Here is a 27,102-nt window from a genome sequence, read left to right on the forward strand (position 1 = left end):
GAAAGATGATACAAAAAGGTGCCACTAATGTAACATCTGTGTAAGAATTATCTAGGTACATGCCACTGATGATGCATGTCACTGTTTACATCTGTGTCATGTATAACTGATGTTGAGCCATTAATTCAGATTAGTGAATTGCCAATACATGCCTACTCAGAAGTAAACCCTATAGGAATTAATTAGAAGGGTGTCCTAACTTGCATTCCAAGCCAGCGTAAAGGAATGTATGGATAACCCCCAAGTTTAGTTGGCTTTATTTTATGCTTACTGCATAAAGGCTTAAATTGCTATCAAATAGCCTTTCTTTAAAAAAAAAAAACAACACACACACAAACCCAGTAAGTAGCCAGTACTATTTTTCTAGGGGGAAAAGGTACCAGAACTCACCATGAATGCCTCCCTTGTTCTCTCATAATAGCAATGGTGCCCACCTGAGAGGTGTCGGAACTGAGTTCTGGGCTTTTAAAAAAGCCCTGCAAGTAACTGTATCAATGACCAGCTTTGCTGGCTCTGGATGGTGTTTAGCTTACATAAAAAAAAAGATAGGCAGGAAGTTCATCTACCCAGAAATGAACAACATTGTCTGGAGTGGTGAAACCAAGTAAGTGAAAGAGAGAGTTAGCGTAACTCAGCAAGCATGTCAGAGCACATTTCCCTCTCTTGAGTTATTGTGCAGTCAGAAACTGAAAGGATGTGAGGATTTTGGCTGTGTACACTGTTGCTATAAATAAACAAATGCATTCAAAGAACAACCAAGCAAAGAGCTTGCAGAAAGGTGCTGTGTCACGCATCTTATATCTGTTAGGAACTTATATACGATTATGATATACATATATGGCAGTATTACGGATGGTGGAAGAGATTCAATTCAATTTGCATTTAAAGGTGAACCTTCTTAATTCACACTATCAGAAACAATACAAGAACCTAAACGCAACTATCCTTCATAATTTACACATCTCTGACATTTGCAATTCATTTGTCCAGCCAAGTAATGTGTAAAAAGTGCATATACTGGCATAAACAGCTCCGTTCCTATCAAACCTCTGGTGCTTACTGAGCACTTTTTGTAAATTCCAGCAGGCTTTTAAACTGAATTCACAATTTATTCTTTTAACTCATTTTTAGTCCTACTGTATCGGGTCACTTGTATACCACCTAGAGATTACTGTGATTGAGCGGTATACAGATTGTTGAAACAAAACAAAACAAAACAAAACAAAACAAAACAAAACAAAACAAACGAACAAATTCATATAATAGCAAAAGTAACTGTGGAGAACTAGCCCAAAGCCAGGACTAAGCAAGGTAGGGGTTAAATTTTGTCTCAGTTAGAACCCAAAGGGGCGGGCTCAGCCTGGGTATAAAAAACCCCTCCCTGTGGTCAGTTAGAGAGAGTTGGTGGGAGAAGTAAGTTGAGCAGGAGTGAGAGCTGGGTCAAGAGTCTGAGGTGTAGCTTTGGTGGAAGTTAGCAGCGAGGATACTTTGGCCACCTCATGAGAAGAGAAGACTCCCTGGAAAAGACCCTGATGTTGGGAAAGATGGAGGGTACAAAGAGAAGGGGACGACAGAGGATGAGAAGGTTGGACAGTGTTCTCGAAGCAACTAGCATGAGTTTGGCCAAACTGCGGGAGGCAGTGGAGGATAGGGGTGCCTGGCGTGCTCTGGTCCATGGGGCCACGAAGAGTCGGACACGACTGAACAACAACAACAACATAATCAGTTATTGTGAAACGTGTTGTTATTGTTAATTAGTTGACTGTTAGTGTTAATAGGCCGGTATTATCTAGCGGTGATAGGCCGGTATAGGACCATCTTTATAAGCTTATTGAACACCGTTTATTTATCAGAAACCACAAGCTTTTGTACACAATAAACAACTTCTTTATTCACATAATCCTCGTCTATGGTAAATAAAGCAAGCAGGTTCCAGTTAGCAGTCTGGTGGGTTGCAACTGGGGACTGTTTGTCGTTGGTGCAGCACTCATAGACCGTGAAACGTCCAGAGGTGCTGTACAGGGTTGAAGTGCCCGTGACATAAAGATCACAAAGGCAGCATACACACGAAGCTTCTGTAACCCGAGGTACCACTGTATAGGGAAATTTGCTTTGGAATAATTTGTGTGTTGTGGAAAATTTGTGAATATTAGGTGAAACTTGCACTAAAGTATGGATGCATTTTCATCAGGATTTTTTAAAATATTAATAATTGCAAAGCAATATGGAAATGTGGAGAACTAAAGATTGGTAAAATGAGAAGTGGAAAGAAACTGAAATCAACTGATTGTCCACTCCTAGCTATAGCACTTGTGGATGCACCAAGTATTTTAATTTCACATCTTCATGACTTGTAACCTTCCCTCCCTCCCCCCCCAAAAGATAGATATGCAGGTTTTTCAAATTTAGACTGTTAAGGATGATCTAAACATACAACACTAATTTTGGAACAACTGTACTGGCTATTCACATCTACCTCAGGCCTGTCTGTATACTTAGTAGACATAACTGGCAAAAAGACGGTATAATATCAACATTAAAGGAAATGCCTTAACAACATTAAAGGAAATGTCTGCCAAGCATGGGTTGCCTCAGCCGGCTGTAGCCCTGTTGTTGAATAGAGTTTGGAATTTTGTAAATTACAAGAGCATAATTTACCCTGGCTTTGTACAGCTTGGATTGCTTATTAAAGTGCAACACCTTTTTTCAACTGTGTGTGCATGTGTGTGAGAGTCCAGTTGCTGTGCATGTGTGCATGTGAGTGTGTGTTGTTGCAGTTCATGGACAAAAATTCTAACCCTTACCCTAAGAAGGACCATCAGCAGTGAGCCCTGCAATGAAAGATTTCTATCATACTTTCTGTACATGTATTCTGGCATCAGATATAAAAGGGGGGGATGTGATCATCAACTTTTTCATTGTAAAAAGAGTGGGAGAAAATGTGCCTAAAGATATTTACCAACCATCAAACACATTATTTACTGAGAGAAACATAAAAGAGGAGAGTAAAAATCTATATGGATTTATTTTTTATACGTGTTCATCAGTAGATTATAGAAGATTTGAAAATATGGACTTTTAACAGTAATTATTTAAGATCTCCTCCTAGTTGTCTTTTTTTTTAAAAAAAAAAAACCCTGGTAAAAAGTCAAATGTTAATTAAAAGCTGAATCAATAAAAGGAGAATTTAAAAGTAAGTTAGGTTCACTCAGTACAGCTGTCCTCACAATGAATTGCTTGAAGATACACTCAGCCGTCTCACATTAGAATCATCAAGGACAGTTTAAAACAGATTTACACAGTAGGAGGTATTAACATTTCGGTAAAACCTTAATGGGGAACTTTCACACCAAGTGAAAATTGAAAAGGGAAACATTTAAACAAAATGCAGATTAATTAACCAGCAATTTTCAGCATTCATCTGGCTATTAATGGATATAACTGTGCTGTACGTCCCATCCTTAAAAGCTTCCTGACCTATTCACTGTCCATTATGCTGTGATGTGCTAAGAAAAAAAAGTGCATTTGCTATAATGCACATATGGCCTGTTATTGTAGAGATCACTGTCCTCCCACAACACAGTTGCCTTCCTGGCTTCTGTTCCTGCCTGGAAATGGCATGTGTTTCAGCTTGTTAAGACATTTCCTTTAATGTTGATATTATACCGTCTTTTTGCCAGTTATGTCTACTAAGTATACAGACAGGCCTGAGGTAGATGTGAATAGTTAGTTCCCAAGCAGTGGTTCCCAAGCAGTGCAAACTAGTCAGTGATTTTTTTTTTTTTCTCTAGGTGGTCTGTGGCATGTCTTTGCAAAATGATGACAGATGCAGCCACAGCACCAACAGTCCACTTGGCAGGTGAGCAGGAGAGATTGACAGGGGGAGATGAGGTACTTGAAAGGAGTGATGAGCAGGAAAGTTAATAAGCGGCTAGAATTAAGAAGTTGAATCTTGATTCAATTAAAAAGCATACTGTATCTAGCACAGTATGTTGCAACAGGCAGAAAAATAATTAAGTGGTCCACCAAGAGCCTCAAGAATTTTAAACTGGTCCATGGAGAAAAAGGTTTGGTTTATGCAGTATAGCATTTAACAAATTTTATGCTCCATCCGTGGAGTACCAGTGAAATTAACACATGGTATCCACAACTGTGAGACTGTTAATATAGATTGGTGAGGAACTTGCAGCCCTCTAAATAATGTTGGGTTCCAACTCCCATCAGCCCCAGTAAGCATTGGCAATGGTCAGCCCCAATGGGAGATGTAGTCCCAAAGTATCTGGAGGGTCACAGATTCCCCACCACTATACTGTAGTGAGGCTTACAATCATATGCAGTCTCCTGGGAAGAAGTCCCATGAAGAACTACTTCTATGTACATGCATAGGATTGTGTTCCTCATTGCCCAAGTTCATCCAGTGATGAAATTCCATGGAAATTTGAATGCAAATATCCCCTTCAAAAGCAACACTCTGGTCCAGGCTTCCCCAAGTCAAACTCTGGTGCCTGTCAAATGTTTTGGAATGCAACTTCCATCAGCACCAGCCAGCTTGGTTGGTACTAGATTATGAGAGTTGTAGTCCAAAACATCTGGAGGGCACCAGCTTGGGGAAGGCTAGTTTCATATGCTATATTGGCTCACCATGACTTAACCCGATAGAAGTTTATTTTAAAAAAGGGTGGTGTACAGAGATAACTTTTTCTATCTTTATCATAATACTAGAATTTGAAATCACCAAATGAAATGAATTGACAGCAGATTGAAGACGAACAAAGGAAAGTGCTTCTTTGCACAGTATATGATTAACTGATGGAATTCGTCCCATAAGGTCTAGTGTTGGCCACCAGCTTCGATGGTTTAGAAAGGGGATTCAACAAATTCATTGAGGATAAGGATGCCAATGACTGATAACTATGCACACTATGCAACTGTCAGCTTCAGAGGCAGTATGGATTGGAATGCTGTACTCATTGCTGGGAGAGGGCAACAGTGGGAGAGGGGTCTAGGCTTCATACTTTGGTTGTAGGCATTAATGAGAGAAGCAGCTGGTCACTGGAGAAGCAGGATGCTGTGGTCAGATCCAGAAGGGTGCTTCTCATCATGACTATCCTACAACACACAATGTTGTGTGTGTTGCAGTACAAGCTCAGGTTGAACAAGGTAACAGTCACACTCAGTAGTGGCGCAAATGTATTATGTGTGTGTCCACTGCCTCCTAGGCATGCCCAAGCCCTATGTCCAAGTCACTGGGTGCAGCCAAGGGCAGCTATATCATTAAGCAGATTGAGACTGCTGTCTCAGGTAGATCCTGGAATGGGAGCAGTGGAAGCAGCGACCCATCTGCTCCTGTCTGTAGCAGTGTGTGCTACTTGGCCTATCCTGTGCTTTCCAAGCTACCCTGCAACTCTTGGGTATGATGGAGGAAAGTGACCTATCACCAGAACTGAAGAAATAGTAAGTTGCCTATCCAGCTTGCTTTTCTATGTTGAGAAGCACTGCCCTGCTTGTCTTCCCCAGCAACTGGTATTGAGTGGCCTCTGATACTTGAGGTGATATAGAACCATTGTGACTAGCAGCCATTGATGGCTTCATTCTCCACCAGGCCACATTTATTTGACATGCACTAGTGCCAGCCTTGTTTCATATGGGGGTTGTCAACAATGGTTAAAGTTCCAGGTAGGTAGCCGTGTTGGTCTGACGCAGTTGAAATAAATTTAAAAAAAATTAAAATCTCCAGTAGCACCTTAGAGACCAACTAAGTTTGTTCTGGTATAAGCTTTTGTGTGCATGCACACTACTTCAGATACCAACGCAGTTACCTACCTGAATCTAGAATCATGGAAGGCACCACATTGAGTCGCATGAAATGGAAGTCTATCGGTATCTGAAGAAGTGTGCATGCACGCGAAAGCCTATACCCAGAACAAACTTAGTTGGTCTCTACGGTGTTCTTTGAATGGTTTGAATGGTTAAAGTGTTAGACTGGGACCTGGAAGACCCAGGTCCCTTCAGCCATGAAGCTCCCTGAGTGGTCTTGGGCCAGTTACAGTCTCTTAACTTAACCTATCTCACAGGGTTGTTGTGAAGATAAAATGGAGTGGAGGGGTAACCATGCATACCACTTTGAGCAGAATATAAATGTAACAATTAAGCAAATGACATTCCTGAGTTTTGGGTGATTCATTAAGCACGTTAGAGAACATCCATATGCTGTCCTGCACCAAGTAATCCAAATTAAACAAACAAATTACAGGGAAACACTTTTCCTATTTGTGGTACTATTTGGCATGAACTTCACATATAGAATGAAATCTACCCCCACCCCTACCATTTAGTTAAATATGATGTCATTGCAGATATACTGATCGGTTTGTACAACACATCTAAGTCTGAAATGTGTGCTACAAGATTAGGCCAATGCTACCTTCCAAAGACTTCATTTGTTCTCTGCTGGAGTCTTCATCTAAAGCTCCATTTGACTGATAACTAGATGCCTTTCAAATCCCTCCTTGCATCTTCACAGGCCTGTGATGTTTTGGCACTGTGCTTTTCATAGTTAACCATAATGACCATACTGTTGCTTCCCATGTTGTCTAAAGCTTGGTGTTTCTTTTATATTTATTTTAGGGAGGGGAAGAGAGACGCTTGACAAACTGAATTTTTACTCCTATGCAAAACCTTTAGAAACATCTTATTATGCCGCACACTCTTGGCCGGGCTATCTATTTGCTCCCATTTGCATTATATAGATACACACACACACACACACACACACACACACACACAGTATTTTAATTTCTCACTATCTTCAAAAAAGCAGAAGAGATAACACTCATGTGCTGGAGCGGCTGTGTCTTTCAGCAATGTCTGCCTTCATTTAACAATTAAAGTGTGAATGAGCCGAGCCCATGAACAATTGAGCAAACTTGCTGTTGTGCTTGAGATATTTAAAAACTTTTATAGATGGCAGTAAAGGTCTTGGCAATGAAAAAGGATGCAAACCTGATTAGCTCCCTGAAAATGAGAGGAAAAGCGAACATATCAACACACAAAGATCTTGCCTATAGCTACTCATCTACATTGTTAATTACAAACCCTACTGTGGAATCCAAGAGACTATATCAAGGAGATCAATGGGTTTAACAGGCTGCTAAATATTCAGCAAAGAGCTTCTACCTTAAACTCAAATTAGCAGAGAGACATCAGCACTGTTTTTCTTTTTCCTCCAATATTGTGGATTCCATTGTGTGGATAACTCTATGTGAAACCAATCAGATATGGAAATACCAAATATGACAGCTTGTTCATTTTGATTTGGGGGAAGAAAATAGTAGGGGGGATAAAATATTTCCAGGAAGGGGGACTAAATTATGAAAATCTTTACCTTTTTTGCTGCATGTTCACTGTCACTGTTTCTCTAACCAACAGGTGCTTTAACACCACATTTGAAATGACTTATATGCGCGATTCATCTAATCCTGATGCTGTAAATGAAGCCTGCAGTACATGGGTTTTTTTAGCTACAGAAAACAATTTAAATATAAAATGTTATTATTAAAACCTCTGTCAAATTTAATAATGACTTGGTTTTTTTTAAAAAAAAAGCACACAAAATGTGTATATTGGGCAAATACATGCATAAAATGCGTATATAAGTGGAAACAGTATACTAAATTCCGCTGTTATAAAGAGAATTAACTGCAAAAAATGTGTGTATTCAGCCAGATTGCATACAAAAATGTCTGTTTTAGGAGAAATGTGTGCTAAACTGCAAACATATCTTCATGAGGCCTTTAAAAAAAAATTCTCAAAGTGAGACAGTTAAACAAGAGAAACTGAGAGAAAACTGAAAGTGACAGGTTTGTCCATTCCTATTTGGAATAAGCAAACTGGAGCAGATTCCCAACACTGCCTTGTATTCTACAGCACAAATCCAATGCTTGTCTCCATGATTTATCATTTTATGCATTTAACCAGTGCAGAATTTCAAATACATAAACCACCTGATCCATTTTCTCCCTGTGTGATGTGTGACCTTGCTTTCAGTAGTATTAAGCCTACTTTTCATCTTTTCATTGCCTGGTAAAATGGTAACAATAAAACAAAAAAACATTTTTATGCAGTTAAGCACAAGGTCATAGGCACACAACAAAATGGGTATGAATGCATGGTGTGCTAACGGTGGCTTCAGAATGAGTCATCTCACACAGTTGTGGTGGGCAGGGAAGGCAGCTTTCACTGCAGTTCTTTGTTTCAGTACAGGTTTTGGCAGAAAGCAGCTAGCAGTTTTGGTTAGGGTCCCACAATGGTAAGAGGCACAAGAACTGCAAGAGCCCTAGGGAGAATTACAACTCCCCTGATCCTTTAGGGTTTTGTACCTTGGCACTTTTTTATGCAGAACACCTGGGCAACACAGGAGAGGGGAACCAGAAAACCTCCCCCTGTTCCAACCTTCATGAGCTAGAGATGCTACTCTTGTTTTGCCTGCTATTTAAGGGGAGGGGAGGAGAGGAGGAGGGTGTTTCAGGTACTCAAAAACTGGCTCAGAGAGCTATTCTGTGCATCATATTTTATCTGAGACCCTGGGCCCACCCAAGAAGAAATTGCAGCAGCTGGCCTTGACACCAGATGGAAGGATAAATTTCCAGGCAGGCAGGCCAGCTTTGTGCAACCCCACGTGTCAGGTGAACAGCAGCAACCAGAACAACTGCAGAGCAGGTAAAACTTTTGCTACCATCTCCCTGCTTTGCTACTGCTCTCTGCAGAAGGGAGAGGAGAGTATTGTTTCATGTGTACTTTCCACAAACAATTGTTACCTACCTTAGAGTATGTGCAGTATCCCAATAAATAAACATACTCTTTCTTACAGGAGTTTAATCCCTGACCTAGTTACATTTCCTAGTCTGCAAATCGATCTGTCTGTCTACCTAATCATTCATATGCAGCTTTTTGGCAAGAAAACACCATCAAAGAGGCATACAAAACAATTAATTAAAAACATACAATACAAAATAAGCAGAACAGCCAAATCACTCACACAGAAAACTCAGGTGATGAATCTCATGGAGGGATAGAATGGCAATGTGGGAGCAGAGTATGGCCAGAATCCTGAACAGTAGAGTGGTTGTTTTGGTGTAAAGATACATTGCAATATGCTATTATGCTATTTTTTTATTAAGCTATTTTGCAATTTTATGACATGAACTGCCCTGAGATCTACGGAAATTTAATCTAGTAACAACAATAATAATCTTACTTGTTGAAACTTAAAAAGATAGGCAGCATCAATATAACACTCTGATATTGTGGGTCAATCAATATTAAAGACTTGCTAAAGAGTACAGTCTTCACAATATTTCTAAAGGTTAGCTAGATGAACCTACCAAAGGAGTGAGTTCCATAACTTAGCACCCAGCACAAATAAGGCCCTGCCCACAAATTTAACCATAGACACTGGTGAGACATGGAGCAGAGCTTTCCACAATCATCTTAGTAAGTGGACAGAATCATGCAGGAGCAAGCAGTCATTTCAAGGCCCATTTTGAATACATCTTTGCATTAAAACAAATACATCCTTGCCTTAAAACAGGAATAGGCAAACTCAGCCCTCCAGATGCTTTTTGCCTACAACTCCTATCATCCCTAGCTAACAGGACCAGTGGTCAGGGATGATGGGAACTGTAGGCCAAAAACATCTGGAAGGCCGAGTTTGACTATGCCTGCATTAAAACAAATACATCCTTGCATTAAAACAAAGCAACTTTTCTGCAAACAGAAAGCTAGCAAAGTGTGAGCTATGCTGGGATATTTCTACTTGATGTTTGCAAGGAATTTTATGCAAAAGAGCGTTCAAAATTGGCATCTCCCTTCTGCAACTTGTACTGAAACAGTTCACCCTGCTACCTCATTCTGCTGCATCTATGGACCAAATCATTATAGAGCAGCTGGAGAAGGTAAGGCTCAGAAAGACCCCAGTCTGAAACCCTGGAGAGTAGCTGACAGTCTGTGCAAACAGTGCTGAGCTAGATGAACCAATGGAGTGACTCAGTAAAAGGCTCTGTGTAATCTCATAGGGTGTCAGTTTCTTTAAATTAGTGATGCAGTTTTCTGATTTTGGGCTCCGAACTTCAGGTGTCTCCCCCTTTAGATAGTGAAGTGGATTACTTCACTTAATTGAAGGAACTGGGTATGTTTAGCCTGGAAAAGAGGTGGCTGAGAGGAGATATGATAGCCATCTTCAAATATCTAAGGGGCTGCTATATGGAAGATGGAGCGAGCTTGTTTTTTCCTTCTCTGGAGGATAGGGCTCAAACCAATGGCTTCAAGCTGGAGATTCCAGCTAAACATCAGGAAGAACTTTCTGACAGTAAGTGCTATTTGACAGAGGAACAGACTCCCTCGGTAGCTTGTGGGCTCTACTCTCCTTCATTAGAGGTTTTAAAGCAGAGTTTGGCCATCTGTCATGCTTTAGTTGAGATTCCTGCATTGCACGGGGTTGAACCAAATGACCCTTGGGATACCTGACAGCTCGAGAGTGAAGAATGCTCCTTTTCTGGCCATCAGCCATCTCACCTCAGATAGAAGGGCCCCAAATACAGAATAAAAGGGTCAATTTGAGTGCAATAACTTTTGATTATTTAAATTCTACTAGCCAAATAAAACAGAGTAATCAAAAAAGTCTATTACCAAGTAAGTAAACTTTGCAGCTGTTGATGACGCTAATAATACATTCTCTAAGAGAATGTATTTATATCACAGTGGAGCAAACAGAAGGTGGGAGTCAGGGAAGGGAGATTTAAATTGTATGTGTGAAAGGGTTAAACATCCTTATACCATTGCTGCTGCCATGTATTTGCAGGCAAAAAGAGAGAGAGAGAGAGAAAGAGAGAGAGAGAGAGAGAGAGAGAGAGAGAAGCCACAAGCTGTTTGTTGTTGAAGCATTATTTTTTTCTCCCCTTCTCTCCAGCGAGGCTGCTGTTTTCAGCTTCCGTTCTTTATTTACTCTAAAAAGGCATATTCAATTTTCTCTCCCACTCAAAAGAAAATACACAGCATTGTAATTACTCGAAACGTAATAGAGTAATTAGATAGGGAAGGTGTTTGGAATTTATATAGAGATGTACTTGACTACATGGGCTACGTTCAAGGTTGCTTCTGCATTGGACAACCTCCAGCCACTGCAGAAGCATCTGGTATGAAACAGGTTTTCTCTAGCTTTTAGATTAAAAATATATAATAATAGAGGGCAATCATCCAAGGTGCTTTAAAAAGAAAAAAAAAAGAAAAAAACATTTCCCTTCTGGACATGAAGTGATATTAGACATGATATAAACGACAGTTTGCAGTAGGAAGGAAATATCATTTGCAACCCAGAATCAATTGCCTTCCATCTAAATTCTTTTGCATTTTTTCACATTAAGTTAAAAGGTTGGAAGTGATTGAAGCAGGATACATTTTGCGTAATTTGCAGTGAGATATCTTGGCTTTGTTTCCCAGCCAGACAAGTTGAAGTGAATGAAAAGAGGTCTTTAGACAGTCCAATCCAGATTTAATGTGGACACCTTCAGCCAAAAGCTTTTTTTATCCACAAGAAATGAAAGTGTTTATTGTAGGCAGATTCTGTTTGGCTGTTCCTTCCTTCACGCCCTCAATGCCCAACCCACCCCTGCCCAACACACACACATTTCTGCCTGAGGCAGCAAGCCATAGTGTACCAATAAATCTTGCCGGCATGGAGGAAAATATGCAAAGCTTTGCAGGCTAAGTGGACCCTGTCTCTTTCAGCACATTAACATAAGAGAAGGATTTTTCTATTTTTTTTGTTTGTTTTTTAAGTACAACAAGATAGGAGCACATGAGATGGCTGTAGCAGCATGGGGAAAGTGTGTGAATGCTATGGTATTTATTTAGGCACGATTTGATATTTATTTATTTATCTGTAAATGTATTTATACTCTTCACTGTAAGGTCCAGGGTGTGTCACAACAATATAATATACAATTGTCAAAAAAAACACCCCACCCTAATAAAACAGTTACAATTAGGGGGAGAAACACGTAAAATCATTACAGGAGTTTGCAAGAACTCTGCATGGTGCTTTGAAATCCTAGCAGTCATCTTATTGTTGGGGGGCCTCAAAGTGCCATTTTACCTGATGTCATGGTGACATCAGGTGATTGGCAGGTAGGTGGGATTTGCCCAAGTGGGCGGAGGAAGAAGAGATAAGGATCTAGTCCTCTGGCAGCATCCATTTCCCCTGGTGTAGAGGGCTGTGCCAAAAATTTTTACTCATTTCCCTCCAACTATTCTCCATCCTGGTCATGCTCCATCTCTGCTGAAGAGACCCCAGCACCACCTAGTCTTTGGGAAGGAGGCAGGAAGGCTCCTCTTGGCCCCTGCATGGGGAACCGGTCACGCTGCCTTAAATCCGCCTCTGTGATATATACTCTTGGGTGGCAGTTTTGCAGGTTTTTATGTAGTCGGTTTTTTTTGGTATGTATTCAATAAAATCTTGTCAGGGGGATAATGTGAAACAAAGCTTCAAGAGAAAATTATCAAAGTGACATTCATGGGTGGGATGAAAGGTTTTGTTGCACTAAGCTGACTTTTGAAGTGGCTGGCAGATGTTTGTGAGTGTCTTGTTTTTCATTCTACAAATCATCTCTCCAGTGGTCTGCAGACTTTCTGGGTGCCAATGCTTTCTGAAGCCCCCATGACATCTTTGACTGAGCTTTCCTGTAAAATACAGAAGGCAGGAAAGTATCTAATGTGTGCCGGACCACTATCATTATAATCCTTTCTATTTTTCCTGGGGCTACCCAAGGGTAAGCAGTAGCAGCACCCCACTTTCTTTGTTATTTTTAACCAAAGCTTAAAAGTCTGACACTTACTGTAACAACTTCATGGTGAGAACCAACACCTTTTATCCGGGGGGGGGGGGAGCACTCATCATCATCATCATCATCATACTTTAAAAGAAATTTGTGCCGAAATATTTTTTAAAGGTAAAAGGAAAGACTTTCCTTAAAAACAAAATCACCAAGCACACCAATCCCAGTTTCTCAGTAGCTACCCTTCCCAGCCCACATTTCAAGTATGTTCCAGAGGAAGATGTCCTTCCATGGGGCTTCTTGATAACAAGAAGTTGGAGAGGCTGCAGAATCCTGAAGAAATGTTTAATGAGGTAAAACACACACACACACACACACACACACACACACACCAAACAAGCACACACACACACCATTCATGGCCCCCTCTAAGCAGTAAAGTAAGTGGAATCCTGCACCTATCAAAAGTATAAAGAAATATCTGAAGCACCCTGAAAAAGAGACCATAAGAGAACTTTTAGACAACCTGTGCACAGAGTACTCAATATGCACATTGAGTTGTTTCTAATGTTGCTCAGAACAGTCCCATTGAAATTAGTGATCATGACTAATTTAGGTCAACTGGGGGTACTCTAAGTAAACCTTTGCTGGATACGAACTGTAGGTTTTATTCAGACCTTCAGGTACATGGGTGGGGAACTGGAGCAGAAAGAGTGAGCACAATATCAATTTTCCCCTCCACAAGTTCTCTATCTGTATGAAAGGAAATTGCAGTTCTCTGACTGCCATTCTGGATGATATATGTGTGATCCTATTTGTGTACTTATTTTCTTCTGACAAAAATGCAGCTTGGGAAGAGGGGTCAGGAACAGTTCCATGGGGGAAATGGGAGGGCTAGCCCTTTCCCTGATGATGTTTCTCCCCCCCAAAAAACCTTTGAAGATGCCATGTGCCCTGAGTGCTCTTGAGAGCAACAGGTGTTCAGCAACTGATATCAGAGATATACTACCAACAACAGCAGAAGCAGACTGTAGCTATCATAGCTAGCAGCCATTTATAGCCTTATTTTCCATGAATTTGTCTAATCTTCTTTTAAAGCTGGTGACCATCAGTATATCTTGTGAGAGTGAATTCCATAGTTTAGCTAGGTGTTGTGTGAAGAAGTACTTTTGCTTGTCCTGCATCTTCCAACTTTCAGCTACATTGGATGGTCTTGAGGTCTTGTATTATGAGATTGGGGGGGGGGGGGTTCCCTGTCCACTTTCTCTGCACCATGCATAATAATCCTTTGCACCTTTATACTGTCCCCACTTACCGTTACATTTCTTTATGTGACAAAAACATTCAAAACTGAACAGAGGAGTCTGTGCATATTCCCAATGCAAGACTACATTGACCAGACTATTTAGGGCAATAATGGCACTATAACATGTCTGGTCTGTGTTGCAAAATAGCTAGCTCTGCTTCGTAAACTGGCACACCCTCCCTGCCACACACAAAAAGAAACCACAACGCAGTTGCAACATGCAAGAGCCCCTCAGCAAGTAAAACAATGTTACAAAGTTTTAATGAAAACCTTTAAAATAAACCATGTCTTCCTCTAAAAGTTCGGAACCATAGACTTGTAGTGTTTCTAGACAGACTCAAAAGTGTGCCATGTTCATACTTCTCTACCTACTCATTTCTAAGACCAGACGAGTCCTCTGAGTCTGCCTTATAACAAGTCAGACCTTTGGCATTAACAAAACTACCATAATTAATCAGACCATTGGGTCATCTAGCATGGCATTGCCCCTTTTGACTGGCAGTGGATCTCCAAGAATACAGGCAGAAGTCTTTCCCAGCCTTTCTGTCAATGATCTATTTAAACTGGAAATGCCAATGATTAAACATTTTGCATGCAAGTGTGTGTTCTGATCCTTGCCTCCTTCAGCTGGCCTGCCTTCCTATTCCTAAACTACATCACGCAGGGGAAAATTCATCTTAGATGAGCACAAGACTAACATCAAAAAATGATGTTCTGCTTCTTTTAACTCCTTTGCTGGATATTCCACAAAGCTGAGGAAATTCCAAGATTTGCTGCTGCATGTATACGTGCTATTAAATCAAAAACCTTTTCACAAATTTTGAGTGATGTGGGTTCACAGATGTACAAATCCCCAAATTCTAAGTTCAAATGAAGTATGAAAATCAAAGAAATGTACAGTTAAAAGCTTTCAGGTTTTACCTGGTGGATACAACACCACAGTTTTGATCAATATATAATTAGGCTGGCCTCGGGATAACTGATCAGTGCACAAGCTATCCTCAGAATATATATTGATGTTTTACATTGCCCAGTGAACTCAAGAAATGGATCACGATCTGTATAATGCAACAACACAGGTATCTACTTTAGGATCCTGAATGAGTTATCAAACAATGTGCTATCTGAGGCTGCAAGCCTCATCAAGGATTTGCCAGGGCTTTCTATCAAGCCCTTGGGATTCTCCTCAGGCTACATCTCTTCTCTAGACTACCAAACTCCTATCTAGACCTTCAGCAGTCCTACTCTGTGTCCCTGAGCCTCTTGCTCAGTAGTGCAGTGGTAAATTCAGAAGTGCAGGGTTCCTTCATGATAGTCACAGCTGCTGCCACCCAACCATGCCCCTTCTAAAATTAGGCAATAGTCTTATAATTATACAATAATAATTAGGGATGCATTGCAACAATAAATTCACATCTCCATGTGTTGCCTTTCAGCATGACCTACCATTTCCTGTTCACATACTTGGGAAATTATTTGGAATGCTCCAGTATCTTCCTTCAGTATGATTTAACTTGCATTTTCCACGAAGTTCTATTCATCTATTGTACATTAAATAACTTGCACACTATTTTCTTGGAACTTCAGATGTTCCCATTGCCACTTTGCTGGAGCATCTCTGGGCCACAGCAGATCAACTAGGAAATAATTCTAGCCTAGATATGGTTGCCCCTTTAATTGAAACAATTATCAAGCAATTCTCAATTCTCTACTATACAGCAAATATGAAAAACAAGTATGCATAACTAAAGAACACATCTGGATGGGCTTGCTGATTACTATTATTTCTATAAGCTTTTTAGCAGATTCTAAAACAGTATAGTGAGGGTGACAGCCTCATGTTAATAGGTGGAAACTTCCAAAGCATAAATCCTGCCACACTGAAAGATCAGCTCTTCATTGATGCACAATGAACATTAAATAGCACTTGTAAAAGTGCCACAGGTCTAAACGATTGAGTAGGCATGCACGGGGCCAGTCAATCCTTCAACAAAGCTAGTCCCAGGCTGTTAACAAGATCCATGGAGGCAGATCTATTAATTGCTAAGTCCTTTTAAAACACCACTGAGCAGAGAAATCCTAGCCCCTAGATCAGCTGGCTGGAGGTGGTTAGGATAAAGTGGAGGTGCCTGCCTACCAACAAATATTTCTTTGGGTAGCTCTACAGCCAGGGATCTCCAGTTGCTGCATTTTTTCACTATGTCTATTGCTAGACCCAGGTACAGACCATTCCAAGAGCAGGACAGGAGTGGGTGGAGGCAACCTGTGAACTACTCAAACACTCTTCGTCAAGAGAGGTCTCAGGATCAGGTTCCGCTCTATGCCAGTCTGGAGCAGAGGTAAACAATCCCACTGGAAGCAATAGGATTGCATGACCAGGTGGCAACCGCCCCAGCCCCCAGGGACCACCAGAAAAGAATAATGACTCATGACGACATGTTATGGAATTAAAATTTGGCCACAACTTTATTAAACTTTCAAATGTAGGAAGACCTTGGCTTAGGCCTTGGGCATGTATTCCTCCCAGCGCCCCAGCCGGGGGAACTGGGGCTCATCAGGGTGAATGGGATATGGGGGTGCTCTGTGAGATGCATGTGTACACAGGCAGCCCATCCCATATCCCCACACGCAGGGTAGTTAGTTTATGGCCAGTGTCACCCATATTACAGCCCCTTTAAGAGGGGACCCTGGAATCACTGCCGCAGGGGGGAGGGTGAGTCATCACTTCAAACCCCCCCCCCCCCCATTTTAGGGAAGAAAGGACTAAAGGATTCCGCCCAAGGCCTTAAACCGCCAAAGTTGTGACGAATTGCTACAGGGAAGACAAAACCTGCCCATGCAGGAAAATTTCCCGGTTCTTCAACAGCAACCAGTCGAAAGACCATAGCAGCGCCTGCTAAAAAACAGGAAGAAAAAGGTTAACCTGCAAACAAGAAACATTAAACCAGGGATCAGCAAACTTTTTCAGCAGGGGGCCGGTCCACTATCCTTCAGACCTTGTGGGGGACCGGACTATATATTTTTTTTGGGGGGGGGGAGGACGAATTCCCATGCCCCATAAATAACCCAGAGATGCATTTTAAATAAAAGCACACATTCTACTCATGTAAAAACACGCTGATCCCCAGGCTGTCCACAGGCTGAATTTAGAAGGCGATTGGGACGGATCCGGCCCCCGGGCTACCCATGCATTAAACAAAGGGAGGGTTGGGTGGGTGAAGCTCCTGAGCTGATGCCTGCCTGCTGCCGGCTCCACCCCCTATTTATGTTTCTGGCTCCACCTCTCAGCAGTATAATTTGACTTAACTGAGGCTGGGTGTGAACCTCCAAAGAATTACACTGAGAGGCAGGCCAGCCCACACAACAGGTAAGTTCCCTGGGGTCCGAAGCGCCGTGATTTGTCATAGGGTCTCGTTGTCCCCCCCCCTTCCCAATCTGCAAGTTAATTTTCCAAATTTCCATATCAGTTTGTATTAAAAATAAATAAATCAGCATGCACTATTAGTGTGAATTTCTCCTAACTGTTCTCTCTATCGAGATTTGAGGAAGGAGTTAATCAAACCCCTGTTAAAAAATCTCCCAGGCCGTTCAATTGAAATGCTGACTAGATATTTAATTGAGGACACCAACCCAGAGCGAACTATATCTGTAGCCAAATTTTGTTACCATGCGGCAAGTCTGAGATGTGTCGTGACATCAACTAACAACAGCGATAAAGCCGTCCACCAAGCCATAGCAGATAATACCTAAATGGAATTATTTCCCATTAAATTTTTAGCTTAATTTTAATCTAATACGAGATTTGAGATAGTATTGTTAAAAGACGATATTTAAGAAATATGTATACTATGCATTACCGTTTTATTTTTCTTTTGCTGGTCTACGACCGTAATAAAGATATTATTATTATTATTAATTTATCCTAATTCATTGTAAAATGCATTATATTAGGGGACATTGCTTATAAAAATGTGCACACTAGTAAAAATTGCATATCTATCTATATTGATTAGGAGAAATTTGCAATAAAATTGCTGTTGAATTTTCATGAGGAAATTAATAATAATAATAATAATAATAATAATAATAATAATAATGGAAAATTGCTGTAAAATGCAAATAACTTGAATTTAAGATTGGAGAATTGAGTCACTGAGAGTCCCAAAACTGACAGATCCTTCCAACCTATCACATGAGCCCACTTGGATGGACAATTTCCAATCCCACTGCTGATGCACTGTGGCACCAATTAGGAAATCCACACACCTTAAAACTGAACATCTCTAGTACTGTTGATGTACTGTCAGAGGCTCCAGCTGGGGATGGAAGTGGCTTGTAATTCTTTCCTTTTCAAATATTTATCACGTTGCTCTGCACAATCTATTTCAGTCTCTCGCATCAATTTCATGCACTTTCTGTTGTTTGTATCTTTTTTATTATTTCCAGTTCTTAATAGTTCAGATGTTTCCATTAGCAGCTTCATATTTAAGCCATTTTCAAGGTTGTTCCCCATGTTTTTATTTTTTTAGTAATGAGATTTTAATGAGGAGTTGGAGCCACAACAGTTGTCCCCATAAGGCTCTCTGCTCTATCTTTCTGGGTAGCAATCACTTTCTATGCATGGCTCTGTCTGTCTCAAATACTTCTTAAAGTGTTGCCCTAGTTCACCCTGCATTATATTCACACTGTGCTCCAAGTGAAAACCAAACTAATGAAGGAAACAAACTGGTAAATGCAAGAGGCAGAGGATCAATTTCAAGCGTCATTCCAAACTATGATTTGGAACTGGATCCAGGAATAAAGAGACAGAGAGAAGTGAGTTGAATAGGCCACATTAATTAGCAACTGCAGGGGGAAAGGAACAGTATGGGAAACTAAATTCAATTTCCTGCCTTGGGTGATTCCACCCTGTTTGTTGCAAGGAATATGACATGATACAGCCCCAATGACTAGACCTCACCTTCCAGTGGTGTCATTCCTAGCCCTGACCTGACACCAGATGTGGAGCCTCAGATGACTCCTCACAGAGCAAGGACTTTGAGGAGCACGCAGGATCCCTGAATCTAATGTTAAGGGTGTCCTTGAGTGACCCTCTGATATCTGATGAAGAATCCCTGGAACTGTTAGAAGAGAAGGAGCACTGAAAGTAGCCAAGCCTTTGTGGCAGCCAGTTTGTGACTAGGGTTGCCACCGTGGCAGCCATTTTGTGGTGATTCCCACAAGTTTCTGTTTTTGGTTTTGTATTTCCAAATGTATACAAGAAAATTGCAAAGCCCCCTTATAGGCTAATATCCCTGAATCTAGATTTGTTAGGCTTTGTTGCACCAGGGAAAGGGCTGAAAATAAAAGGGCAAGTTATCAGTGGGACAGAGAGGTGCTGTTCCTGACCGCAAATGGTCCAAACCAATTGCTTCCCAATGTTTTAAGTGTCAGAGGAACACTGGAGTGAGTGTGAAAACAGAAAAAGTGTGCTCTCACTTCTTCCCTACTAGTCAATAGCCAGTAGGGCATTGGGTAAGGTGATTTAACTGTCTTCAGTTTGGGGGGGGGGGGGATGCAGCCGTGGCTTAATGGTAGAGAATCTGTTCTGCATGCAGACTTCCCCAGGCTCAATCCCGGGCATCTCCTCCATGAAGGACTGGAATAATACCCTTCCTGAAAGTCAGGATAGTTACTGCCAGTCAGTACAGACAATTATGGGCTAGACAGACCAATAGCCTTGACTCAGTACAAGACAGCTTCATGTGTTTCCTCCAGGCCAGCCTGCACAGTTCAATGTTAATTTCAGATTTTTATTTCTGTACAATATTCCTACCATGATAAAGCACCCAAAACTGCAACAGGAGCATAATTGCACAGCCAGACTAATTCCCCCTATTTAATGTGGTCTGCGCTCTCTGGATAGGACATGCTCTCATTACAACTTTCATGCTGGTCTGTTAACAAGGTCTTTTTAAAAAGGGGGGGAGGGAAGGAAGGAGAATGTGCTTCAGTCATTTCACAGCCTATTTGTTCTCTTTAGTAAGGTGTTAAAGCAATGTATGCCATATCTACTGCCACTGGTAGCTTTGCTGAAAGAATATAAACAATAAAAAATCCCCTTTCTGGCCCAAGTGCATCTGGCATGCTATTCAGAATCAATAACACAAAGTCCCAATGTGGGATGAAACTTTGTTGGCAACAGCAGGGTTGGAGAGCCTGTGGACTTGCAGGTGCTTGTGAACTCCATTTCCCATCATCCCTGGCCATTGGCTATACCTTGTGGGGCTGGTAGAAGTTGTAGTTCCACGATGTCTGGGGGGGCCAATGGTTCCTCACACCTTAACAATTGCAGTACCCTAGTTTGGTGGGACATGGCGGGAGTATGCCGGCTGACCAATGGTACCACCCAGTCCTCCTGTTGGGTTGGAGTTGTCCATCATTTATGCCCACCATGGGCTGCTCCTGAGGGCCCTGACATCAACCTGAGTGTGTGGTGGCCCAGCTGCCTAAACTGGAGTCACTGCCATATTGCACCATGCTCAAGACCTCTTAAGAAGACCCAGCCCCTCCTACATTGGCTGAGGGATCCTGCCCAATGCTTCCCACCCTAACAAAAGTTGTGACAGAAAATTAAGAAAATGTATATAAGCACCTTGATCTAGGAAACCCCCATATTGCCCATTTTATTCTCCTCTCCAAAGTATTTCATGTTTCCTTTTATATGCCCTAATGCTGTAGCCCCATGTGCATGCTAAAGGCCCCTAGAACACTATGGCAATGTATCTCTTGCAGTTCTTCTGATCTTTTGTAAAGCTATCCAACTGGGTTCCGTCTTTGCTGTTGCTATTTCACACCAGCTTAACTGGATTCCTGTCCTAGGATGCTTTGATATGACCTGCACCTCCCACTCATGATGGCATTTTTCCAGCAAAGAAGAAGTGGGCCACCTGGCATATTGGATACCATTAAAACAAAGCGTGAAATATGCCTGTAGCCTACTCAGTTTTTTAGAAATGAACTCCACCACTTCTGTTTTTCTCAGCACATATTTGTTTACAGCATATTAATAGATTAATTGCAAATAGAAGTGTGGCCTAATTACTATTGATGATCAGTTCATTTAGGTTGTTTTAAATTTTGTTGTTTGCCAGAATGGTAGCTTTATATATAGCTCAGCACTCTGTATAGAGACAAACACAGAGTGGAAATACTCCCCCTGTATACACAGTGAGTGTACTATTTGGCTGCTGATTTCTTTCAACTCCTGTGCCTTTCTTCTGTGCAAGAGCTGATTTCAGCCTTGAGCTGCCAGGTGGTGTTGGACTACCACTCCCATCAGCCTTGACCATTGGCTAAGCTAGCAAAGGATGGCGGGAGTTGTTGTCCAATGGCATCTAGGGACCCAGGGTTGAAGAACACTAGTGTAATGGATAGTGAATGGACTTAAATCTGAGAGAGCTGGGTTCCCATCCCTGCTCAGACATAATGTGTATCCATAGTCTAACATACATCACAAGGTTGCTGGGACGATAACATTAGATGGATTACAATGCATGATGGATGCACTGTCTTGAACAGAAGCGCTCCAATGAGCACTGCACCATTAAACACATTCAGGCTGTAATCCTATATATTTTCAACCTGGGATTAAATTCTTTTGGATATACTGGAAATTACTTCAGACTAAACATGCATAGGACTGCGTTGGCAATGGTTCACCCAGCAGAGGAATATTCAAACTTTGCAAATTCCAGCATAGTTCACCAACTCTTCAAAAAGGAATTAGCTGCCCTTGTTAGGTTGAAGTGGAACCCAGCTCTCTCAGATGTAAGTCCATTCACTGGCCACCCACTTGGATGACTATAAAAGAGAACTAAGTACATTCGTGGTGGATGGGGCTATCATTGGCTATCATTGGCCATGAAGGCTATGCTCTTCCTCCACTGCCAGAAGCAGTATTGTCTGTGAATGCCAATTGCAGGGAAGCACAAGTGGGGAGAGCACTGTTGAACTCAGGTCCTGCTTGCTGGCTTCTCATAGCATTGGGTTGGCCACTGTGGGAACAGGCTGCTGGACAAGAGGCGGGTCTTTGGTATGATCCAGAGGGGTTCATCTTCAGAGGCAGTGCCTTCCAGATCTGTACCTTCAATCTCCTTTATTAAGAAAGGTTGGCCTCTCCAGCCAAATAGACTAGATGGGGATCAGGTTTGATGCCGCATGGCTGATATTATGCTCTTTTAAACCAGTTTATCACAGGGGGTAGCTGAGTCTTATGCAAGCTGCATTTCACCTGGAATGTAAATGTGGATCTTTCATTATTATGCAAGGTTTTCCATGTGCTTGCCTCCACCCTAATCAGTCCAAGCACACTCCCCAGAAGGAAAATGTAGCGTAATGCATTTCCTTGTTGGTACCAAGAGTTGGGTCTGACAGAACACAATGAAGCTGCACCCTCCTAAAGAATCCCCTCCTTTAGCTAGGATTAAGGAGAAGGGCAGACCTCAGAAGCTGGGAGCAGGTGGTGTAAGTCTTGTAATGCAATGGAAGCCAGCCCAGTAATCCTTTTGTCACACTCTATAGAAATGGTCCTCCTCCTCTTCTTTTTTGGATGAAAAACGCGCACTGAAAAATTATAGAAACTGTTTGCTCTAAGTGGGAAAAAATGACTATTTCCATAATCCTTTCACAAATGGCTTTTGCGGGGGGAATTATATATTTCATCACATTGGGTAGCTTTCATCAGGAATTGTTAAATGTGTGAATGCTGCGATGAAAACACAACATGGGAATTCACATTGCCCTCTAATTCTGGAAAGATATGAAATTTCCACACTGAGCCCCTCAGCGGTTTACCAGCACGTTTTTTTTAAAAGACAACAATAACACTACATTATTTTCCTTGTGTGTGCTGTTAAAAACCATTAGCAAACCTTAATTTTGCCAGCAGATTGGGCTCCAGCTTTGTTTTCCTCCTCCTAAACTTTCATTTCTGATGGTTACAAATTGAACCCAATATAGGCTTTCAAGCGTGTTCTGGTGTAGCAGGAAATTTTATTCTAGAGAAGGAAACTTTCCTGCCTGTTGAAGAAAATTTATTTAAGAAAATCTCCAAATGCTAATAAGGTAGTGTTGTAAGAGAGACTAGAGTTGCTAACTCTTAATTTGAAGGTTACATCTTAGATTAGGAGGTACAGAATTGCTGTTTTTTTCAGGTTCCAACAGCCATTACCTGACTGAACAAGCGTTTACTTGCCCAGGGATAGGGAACCTGTGGCTCTTCAGGTATTACTGGACTCTGGTTCCCATCGTCCCTTGACCATTGGTCATGCTGGCTGAGGCAGATGAGAGCTGCAGTCCAACAACTTCTGGAGGGCCGCAGGCTCCCTATCCATGTAAGATGCCAGCTGGTTAGCTTACTAGGGGAGACAGAAGGTTAACCATTTGGATATTGAGATTTGGAAAGGATTCTAGAAGAATCTGCAGGATATGGTTGCTGCTGTTCCTTAACTGATAGACTTGACTTCAGTAGGCAGCTCAAACATGGGATATATATATATATATATATATATATATATATATATATATATATATATATATCCTTTTATATTTTAGTCCATTTAATGTGACCAAGTTTTTTTCCTGGCCTTGTTACTGTGCCTTTCACATGCAGAAGTTTTAACAAGGACACATTTTCCATCATGTTTTTTCTGTGCCAGGAGTAGGGGGTGAGGTGAACTCCACTGAGAAAGAAAACAGTGTGGTGTAGATTCACAATCCTACTTAAATGCACCTTATCTGGTTTGTGGTTCCTCCTGCTAGGCCACTGCATCAATCATCTGCCTGTGTACTTGGGCTGATCTCTGCAATTACAGAGGAATTCCGTGCATCTGAGCAGAATGCTATATTTTTGTGGGAAGCCCTCAAGCAGATATGGAAAATCAATGGTGATGAAATCTCGTCAGTAAATTTTGTCTTGTGTTCCTCCAAGTGTCACGATTCCTTTGCTTGACTGACTGACTAATATGAGCTAAGTGTGTCATCTGTTTACTGAGATGTTTTTCTTCTGTAAATGCTCAAATTACTCACTTATCTTTGTTTACACTATTCAATCAACAGATGCTCAGATGAGAAGTCACCAGGTTAGCTACTGAGAATCCTCACTCTGTCACAAGAATGGCTCCTTCTGCTGCTGTTTGTCAAGTGCTCATCACAAGTCCAGTGAAAGAGCGAATCAGTGGCATTGTGTAGCTGTCCAAACTCCACCCTTTAATGTTGACATGCTGAGCTGAAAGGGAATCCCAATGTCTGAGCAGCTCTTGTGCCCAGGGGCTCCATGCACTCAATAATTCAATGCAATTGTGTGTTCTTTGTGATATGGAGCCCTTGTGCATAAGCTGCAGCTTGCTCAGTGCACAATGTTGAAAGATGGAACTTCCATGGCAGTGCAACATTGGGCTGGGGCATAAAGCATGCCCTTGCTCTGGCTGTGAGTGTCTTACAAGTAAGTAATGCATGAATAGGGCAAGAGTCTCATAGTTAAGTCTTGTCAGAATTCTGTCACATACCTACTGTAACACAGGCCTCTTCTTCCTTGGGGTGTACACCAGGTTTGGATGAATCCAGAATTAAGAACTTAAATACAGTAGGTCACTTTAGACACAATCAGAGATTAACTGAGCCAAAGTGAAGTGGGATCTCAACTGAGGGCGCTGTTTTCCAAAGTGCTGAATCAGGTATCTGTGCACAGCCTTGTGGTTGGTGCATACCCCTAGTTCTTACCTAATAAAAGCAGAGTGGTCACTACTCTTTGTGGTTCCACACCATTCCAATTTTATGGTAATGGTGGGGGGAATGCAGAAACCACGAAGGAAGGGCAGAATCAAGTCAGGGTGCCTTGTAGTTCTTCCCATTCTGGTTTTCTGCAATCCTACATTACCAGAGCAGCATGGAGTGGAGCAATTCCTGTTTTGTTTTTTGTTTTGTTTTGTTTTTTAAAAACCAAATGCTTCAGTCTGTGCAGTTCAAGTTCTGACACCTACAACAAATTCTGACATAGATTTTAAAATCAAGTTCATTAAATAAAATGCTGCAGTTCCATATATTCTACCTTAGTTGTACAATCGTGAGTACAGGTCCAGAGGCGGGTAACTGACAGCCATATAGATGTTGCTAGACTATAGTTCTCATCATGCCTGACATTATACATAAAGAACATATGGAGCTGTTTAGTTGGATGGTTGTAGCTTCCAGACTTATTATATTCTAAATATTGGAAATTATCCAATATTTCGAATATAAAGGGACTGGATAATGGGAGAAGTGGGGTATTGTGGCAATGCCTAAGTTAACATCCTTTAAAAATAAATGAAAATAATTTCAAAATTGAATAACTGGGAAGGGTCTTAGCTCAATGGTAGAGTACCGGTATCTGCTTTGGATGCAGAAAGCCCTGGGTTCAATCTTCTAGCATCTCCAGATACAGCTGGGAGATTCTTGCCTAAAATGCTTGACAGCAACTACCAGTCAATGTAGAGAATACTGAGCTAGATGATCTAATGGTCTGACTCGGTATGTATTTATTTAAATTTATATACCAATTGATTGTAGGAAAAAACCTCAAAGCAATTTACAAAAGGCAGCTTCCTGTATTCCCATGTTCCTAATTCTATGTTTCATTTGGCACCATTTATTATTGCATGTTGTAGACACATTTAATACTGACCAGTCAACATTTTTGCTTTCAGATGAATTGATAACTATGGAGCAGTATGTCTTAAATATTTGATTATATTGCATATGTTTGTTTGATTTCTTGTAGGCAACGTCTGTTTGTTGGCTTTTGGTTTTGGTTTTTTGATGTTATGTGCTGTAAACAAGTAAAAAATGAATGCGCATGAACTTGGTGTGACATTTCAAATGAATTTGGCAGTTCCCACACCACTCAGAGTGACCTTGGACCCAGTCCTTCTGTGCAACCTGTTCCAATGAGGCTAGATATGATTTTGGAGTTGAGAGAACAGCTGTAATATAGGTCAATGAGACTTGTATCATAAAACCAAGAGTTTTAGACATAAACTAATATTGATTTAGGAGCTAAAATGCATCAGGCATTTCGAGTCACAGCAAAGCAGTCAGGGAGCTTTCAGTCTACCTACAAGACTAGAATAAAATATTGTTCCACATCTATTTGATAGGACACAACACGTGCTTGATATATGGAACTTGTGTGAGTAGACTTTTAACTGGAAATTATCCAGACAGGCCTTTTGCAGTTGGAATAGTCAACAAAGTGACCAAGTGGTGACTTGGGCAAATTCAGTTGCTCTAACAGTGGAAAAAGCTGGGATGCAGAAGGGCAGCATTTTCTCAAGGACATACTTCCAGGGACTACATGCTGGTGTAGGGGAGGGCCAAAGTTCAAAATGGATAAAGCAGCAAATGTAATTCTTGCCTTTGTATAGAAGGCTACTTTTCAGCTATGAAAACATTTTTAGTCTAGGAAAATAGCTCAAGGCTGGTACATATATTAAGGAAAAGGGGAGAATGGGCCCTGATAGAGAGGCCTGAATGGAGTCATTTGGCTTGATCATTTGGAGATCAAGCACTGCCATTACTTGGTATTGGTACTTGGAATGCACAGTGAAATAATGATACATTCATTCCACTTGTTGTTGTTTTTATTCCAGTGATCCTTATTAAGTCATAGAGAAGCAAGAGAAGCAAAGGATGGAACCAGAGAGTCAAGATTTGTTGATACATGAAAGTCTATGAAGAAGTGCATCACAAGAACTTTGATAAGATGCAAGCGGGGGCATGATGCTAGGACAGTTAGAATACCTTCCAAGTGTCCCCATTTTCCAGGGTAAGTGCCAGAATTACAAGAGCCATCTTGGCTTCTTATTTGATCCCAGAATGTCCCTATTCCCCCCACTAGCACTGTCACCGAGCTTGGGGAGGAGGATGAGCTGATGCTCGTCCTCAGCA

The sequence above is a fragment of the Lacerta agilis genome, chromosome Z, assembly GCF_009819535.1.
Source record: "Lacerta agilis isolate rLacAgi1 chromosome Z, rLacAgi1.pri, whole genome shotgun sequence".
NCBI lineage: Eukaryota > Metazoa > Chordata > Lepidosauria > Squamata > Lacertidae > Lacerta > Lacerta agilis.